This window comes from Patella vulgata, chromosome 7, assembly GCF_932274485.2.
Source record: "Patella vulgata chromosome 7, xgPatVulg1.2, whole genome shotgun sequence".
NCBI lineage: Eukaryota > Metazoa > Mollusca > Gastropoda > Patellidae > Patella > Patella vulgata.
This window is the reverse complement of record NC_065885.2, coordinates 39,324,727-39,331,990: the sequence shown is the minus strand read 5'-3', so window position 1 is coordinate 39,331,990 and position 7,264 is coordinate 39,324,727.

The following is a 7,264-nucleotide window of genomic DNA, read 5'->3' as shown; positions in this document are numbered from 1 at the left end:
TGCGACTCGAAAATTGTCAAGGCGAGCGAGGCAATATGATGGGAAAAAAGACGAATCTATGGCCTAGCCACTTCACTATTTAATCCTTGTAACTTGTACTGTGTACTGTCCACACATGAAACGATGCTACATCAAGTTGCACTCATGCGCGTCGTTGATGAGCACGAGTGTATACGCCGCCGATTCCACAAGGTGCTATCATTGATGTCTGTCTATAGTCACCCTATAGGGTTAGGGAACCGTCAGCAAAACAACCAGAATTCGTTTGAAAGTGGAGGCATTGATTAGACCAGACTGGTGTGTTTGAGTCGATGATTTGAGTCATTTGGGACCCCTGCAACGGGTTGGGAATGGACATGTAAGGCACTTTCAGCAGTAAAAAATGGCCACTGTCGAAAATTAGGGGCTCCCCAGGAAATCAGAAATGAGCTATTTTCGCAATGCCATATGCAAAGAATAGCCGGACATTTTGGTAGGTACCGCACCATAGACAGTATTAAAAGGCGATTCTATTGGCCTGGCATGACCAAATCTATAAGACGCTCGTGTGAGACATGTGCCCTGTGTGCGAGGTGTAAACCTGGACCAGGATTGAGTAAGGCTCCTCTTAGACAGTTTCGGTATAGTGGTCCCATGCAATGTATAGCAATAGATATTTTCGGTCCTCTTCCTGTGACTGGGGATGGCAACGAGTATAATATCATGGTGGTGGGTGATTATTTCACTAAATGGTTGGAGTCTTTTTCTATTCCCAATCATACTGCGCTCGTGGTCGCTGATAAGTTAGTTACTGAATTAGTCTATAGGTTTGGTTGTCCGAATCAGATTCATACCGATCAAGGAAGAGAATTTGAGTCCCAACTTTTCGCTGCGATCTGTAAACTGTTAGATATTCATAAAACTCGCACTACCTCGTATCATCCCCAATCTGACGGGTTTGTTGAGAGGTTTAATCGGACTTTGAAGTAAATATTAGTGATTTTCTGCAATGAGCATCGAAATGATTGGGATAACTTTCTTCCATATTTAATGATGGCATACCGTAGCAGTATTCAAGCATCCACTCAATGTACTCCTAATTTGCTTATGTTGGCCAGGGAGATTGCATGTCCTATTGATTTAATGTTTGGTACTCCTCCCGGTGAAGATGATGTTTGTCCCATTGAATATGCGAAGTTGCGATGAGGTCAGTATTTGGTTGCGCGTATCAGTCTTTGGGTAACGCTGCTGTAAGACAAAAACAAAATTATGATTAAAATGTAAAATGTAAAAGTTTTGAAAATCTCGCTGGGGTGGACGGGTCCCTAACTAATTGTAGATAAACTAACAAAACCTACCTACGTCATATAAAAATCAGAGGCAAGACCTAGGGTTTCAGTGCATATAAATCAGTTGAAAGGTTATTCAGGGATGAACTTTCATGAAAGTTCGCTAGTAGGTGCACAGGATGAAGTAGAATAATCCATTTCTGGGTCTGATATGTCCCAAATTGAGCAGGGTGATTTGGTGGTGGAGGAAACGCTACCTTTGGTTCTAACTCGTACCATATTCACCTTCAGAAAATAGGAAAATAAATTAATTATCATAATTAAATGAGACATGTGGCATTAGGAAATGATTGGAATTATGTCTGTTTTATTTACCTGTTGCTAGTTCTTTATCCTTGTATCTGTTCTTTCCTTTCATCTATTGAAGTCACCTCTGGAGCATGGTCCTTTAACAAGGATAATTTCAGTATTAATCATGGAGATGCAGGTAGATGTAGAGGAGCTTAGAGATTTTCAGGGGCAACTCAGGGAACCTTTCTTGGAGGGTGGAATGGTGTGTCCCGTCCCCAAGTGCAATAATTTTAAATATCCCACGCTGGCCAAATTTCGCAAGCATTGGAAGGCCATACATAAGCAAACATATAAGTGTGTGAAATGTAGCTGGTGTCACTTGAATCTAACCAATTTTTCGAAGTTTAAAAATCACAATCACTCACATGCATCATGATGGGAGAGCGACATGTCTAGATAAGGAGGAGGCCAATACTAAGTTTATAGATCCCGGGGATTACTTACCTCCCACAAGAAATTTGAGACGGGAGGCAGCAGTAGAGCGGGAAAAAGTCGTTCCAAATCCCTCACTGGAACTTGGATCCAATACCAACCCCAGGGACTGCAAGTTAAAAATGGTTAGAACAGAAAATGGGGATTTAGAATTACAGGATGAATTCGGCCAACCATTAACAGTTCCTATAAAAACGAGATAGACGAGTTGGAATGGTCATAACGAGGTAACGACTTCCTGATTGCCGGTTTATTGATCATGTATATTTTGAGGCACTGTATAAAATTGGCATTTTCTCATAATTTCGTATTTAACTTATTTATCTGGTTGTTGTCTGGGGTTCTGGGTTCTCTTCTCACGCCCTTGTTTTTGGTCGGTCGGGCGTTCGGTTCTAACGAGGGGGAATGTGGGGTTTCGTATTTTATAGATCATTACAATAGCTAGGACTTACAGTTTATTATTTGTTCCACGCATAGTTATCTATTCATATTACTTTATATTACGTCGAACTCGTAATGGAGTTTGTTTACATGTGGAAATTGCGTAAATAGCCGCCATTTTGTGAATATGCCGTCGACTTGTAGTTTGGAACTTTCTATTGGTCAATATGTGATAAAATCAACCAATTTGAGAGCGGGATCTAAATTGTAACTCACTCGGCGGAGTGCATAGGTTATGCACGTGCATTTCCCAGTTGCATACGTATAAGCAGGTATGTAAGGCCGTTCCGATTCAGTGGTAGTCGGACGGTCGAGTGGGGTGGGGTGGGGTGGGGGTGCAAACCATGGATGAATAACTAATTATTCAGCTCGAGGTTAGGAGTTTCTAATTATTTGATGGCTCCGTTTGGGTGATATAAGATTTGGTGCTTTCCTTTGTACGAATATTCTTAGTTCGAGCTGAGGCAGGCATAAAGCTATGGTGTTCATATTTTAAAGTTAGGAGTTTCTATATATTTGAGAGTTCCGTTTGGGTGAAATAAGATTTGGTGCTTTCCTTCGTACGAATATTGTTTATTTGGTCTGAGGCAGGCATAAAGTTATGGTGTTTTTATTTTAAAGTTATGAGTTTCTAATTATTGGAGAGTTCCGTTTGGGTGATATTAGATTTGGTGCTTCCTTTCGTACGAATATTGTTAGTTCAGGCTGAGGCAGCCGAATTATTGTTTATATTTTGTTAGAGTTCTGAGTTCTAATCGATTCTGAGGGTTTTAGCTCGGAAGTTATAAGATTTGGTGTAAGCGGACGCTCCGTTAGTTCAGGCTGAGGTAGCCGAATTATTGTTTATATTTTGTTAGAGTTCTGAGTTCTAATCGATTCTGAGGGTTTTAGCTCGGAAGTTATAAGATTTGGTGTAAGCGGACGCTCCGTTTCTTGGTTCTGTAAAGCGGGCATAGGTGACACAAGGATAGTTGATGCAAACTTGGTGCAAGTCCTTTATTTTCAGCTGGTTTACCACTGGTAAGAAGACGTACCGACTCGGATACGCGTCTCGGTCATTTATTTGTTGAATTTCACGAAATAAAGAATCTAAAACTCTATAAAAGTGTTCTCTTTTACTTTAATCCACACGAGGAGCCTGACATCCTGTATACGAACCAGGCTTGAAAATTTGAAGGGTCCGAGAAACTTAAATCTAAAAGCCTGAATTTGACCCAAAAATTGCGAGTTTGTATACATTGAGTTGTGTCATGACTTTCATTCCATTGTGGGCAAAAACAAATAGTCACATACAGCTCTGGCAATTAGCCAAAAACGTCGACAGCATATTATTTCCTAACCTTCATCTTCTTCTACAAATAGGATGTATTTTACCAGTGACCAGCGAAGCGGAGCGGTCATTTTCGGCTGTTCGGCGTATAAAAACCAGGTTAAGATCAACGTTAAGAGAGGAACGCCTGAGTGCCCTGGTGCTCATCAACGTTAACAGAAAGCTCCAGCTAAATGTCGAGAATATCGTTGGGCAGTTCATCAGAAAAAAGCCACGCCGACTTTTCTCTGCATTGCACAGTTAAAGTGAAGGTCCCACATAATTTTGGGAAGATAAATCTGTTTAATTTTGTGTGAAAATTCCCTGTAAACCTCTACATTTATGATTAAGCCTGTGAAACTATTGCAAGCTATATTATTTATTTTTATGCGCTGAAAGTAAAAACAGTAAACCAAGTCTATAGACTTTTCGTCTGTGAAAGTTTGTGCTCTGGAAAACCCCGACCAACATTCCTATACTTAAATGGACTGGTTACTCTAATAGTAAATTGATACTGCTAATAAAGCTTGTTAAGAACAACCATAATATGGTATCTGAAGATATTTTGTTCCTCACCTGTGAAGGGAGCATTCACCATCAACATTTTAAGGATATTTTATGCGATTTTATTGGCGATTTTTAGACCTGTAATTTTGGAATTTACCTTCCGGTAATACGTCAGAATGCACCAAATTGAATCTAATTTACCAAATTTTTTCTGGGGGAGGGCCCCAATACCCCCCGTTGCAACGTTTAGCGCCTTCGGCGCTCGCGGTGGTGAGCTACACCCACCGCAATTAGTTAAGCAATTATCCAACCTAGACCCGCCCCTGCAAAAAATCCTGGATCTGCGCCTGCAACGTCCCGTCCTGTTACAGTATTATACTTAAAGATTATAAACAATATTAATGTATGGATAAATAAACAAATTTAATTTAATGATTTACATAAATGTAATTGTAATATAGTTTTACTTTACAGTCCAACCAACAGGAACCTCCAAGATAAACTCAGAAGCAAGATGGACGCTGTAACCAATTATGTCACGTGGTGACTCTACCAGAAATCAGATATTCACTAATGTTTAAATTTCGATGTAAATCTCAGTTATAATCCAAGTAAAATGTATATTTATGATGTAATAAAATAAATTTTATGAATAGATTTGTGTGACTTACGTATTTTAAGCTCTGAGTAGTGGAACTATTTTACTAAGTAGTAAATGGCACGAAATTCAAAACAAAGTAAATATTTTGATATGGCTAGATATAATGATTTAGAGCTTGAAGTCGACGGTCGTTTAAACTAGAGCGGTAAAAGTTAATGAATTGTGACGAATTCCCTTTATAAATTGTGTTGTAAATCTACCAATGTGACTGTGGACATATTTTCTCTTCGATATACTACTTGGATAATATTTATTATGGATGACGGAATAGATGTATGGAGAATGCAAATAGGACTTTATTTTCATAAAATGGTGGCCACGAAGCATAGAACAAAGTTTCTTAGCACAGGTAGTTTCACTCTTTCTACAATATTACTCTTGACAATACTGTTAATGCTTACAGGAGATGAGGAAACAAACGCAGGCCCCCAAACCAGACATTGACAAATCTCAACCACAGGACAGGCTGTCTATCCCCCGCAACAACCCAACAAAGACGTGGAGAGTAATGAGATAAGTGGACTGACAATACTGATTCAGTCTTTAAAATCTGATATTTCGGCGCTAAGAAATGAAGTGAAAGACATAAAGACAGAAATGAAGGAACTTAATATCAAGGAAGAAGTTTAAAAAATTAGGGACGATGTGACTAGTTTGATTTCAGAAAACGAGGACATTAGAATTCAGTTAGACAATATTGAAAATAGGTCAAGCCAAAAGAACATGATAATATACAGGGTCACAGAGAGTGATCACCCCGAAGACAGTGAACAAATAGTAAGAGATCTGCTCAGTAATCTTAAAATAGACGGTGCTCTATTAGTTGTAGATGTTATTTTTGTGAAAAATCACTAGAAGAAGCGAGAGCATGTTATGGCTGTACGGATTATATAGTCCTAAAGGCGGCAAGAAGGAAACAATGCTGATCATCGATCTATTGTTTACAATGTAACATTGTGTCTTGTAATGTTGATAATGATGGTGTTGACATGTGTTTGTTGATGTGATTGTTGTCTGTCGACATAGACATACAGAGTGGAAATACAATGTAAGTTGGTAATTTATTCTGAGTGGTAGTTTGTATATAACTATAGCTAGCACGACCACAAACTGAACACAGTTTTATTGATTAGTGTTAATACTAATAACAGGGCCTACTGTTAATTTTGATTTTATTGCTGGAATAGGCCACTTAATAAAAATTAGAATCAATTGAGTAGGCTATCCTCTTTCCTCCAAAACTATGGAAGGGAGGTCTTTATTTATTTTTTTAAAAAACAAACAAATATTCAGAATAGGCATTGCTTCAGAAATAAAACTTTTACTTCCCATATATTTATTAGTAGTTAAATTAGTTAGGCCTTCTGAAAAGTCTGAAACTATAATATCTATGCTACTTAATATTTAGGATTCACTCTTTGATTGCACTGAAAAATAAATGTTCAATTTGTAGGGTTTTTTTTAACTACAATTTACTTTTACTAGTATTACAATGCATAGTGGACCCAGACCGTGGTGGCTCAGTGAATAAGACGTTGGCTCGCTAACCTGGGTGTGCCATGTTCGATCCCGGTGTTGGCAAATACTTCATTAGAATATCTCAGCGGAGTTCCCCCTAGTCAGTGGATCAGGACAATGGGCCTGGCAGGGGAAAATACGCAGTCGTTTGGGTGGGACAGACAACCAAGGTCCTATGTACATATTGTTGTTCATGTAAAAGAACCCTTAGCAGTTGAAATTTGATATAAGAGTAGTCTGTAGTGCCGCTGCACACTGTATGGCGTATGTCCGTCTTCACTAGCCCAATTGGAGTAGGACATTAATCCCTATTACATTTAATTTTTCCTATTGATACAAGTAGCTAAGATACATATTATGGGCGAATTGAAATATAGTTTTGATCTACACGTACACGTATGTAGGTCAGTGCCTGTATTTTCAATAATTAGACGATTATAGATTTTATCATCACCTACAATTAATAACATTTATTTGTTTGTTCTTACTGAAAAAGAGAAATTCCTTGAATATCTTAAATATTGAATACAATAATGTAATGCTTTGTGCAAGAGAACTTTTTTAATCATGAGAATAAATAAAACCAACAGTTTTTATTTTTACACTGCTCACTCTAATACATGTAGCTGGACCCAAATCTAAGCAAAGTAAGATATTAAATTATAAATTATTTCATAGTCATAATAATATTGAATATTTTTTTGTAGGCTGGTTTGGTAAATGTACATTGTAGACTAGAAAGTGGGAGAAGTCAGAAGACTGACGTTATCAAGAATC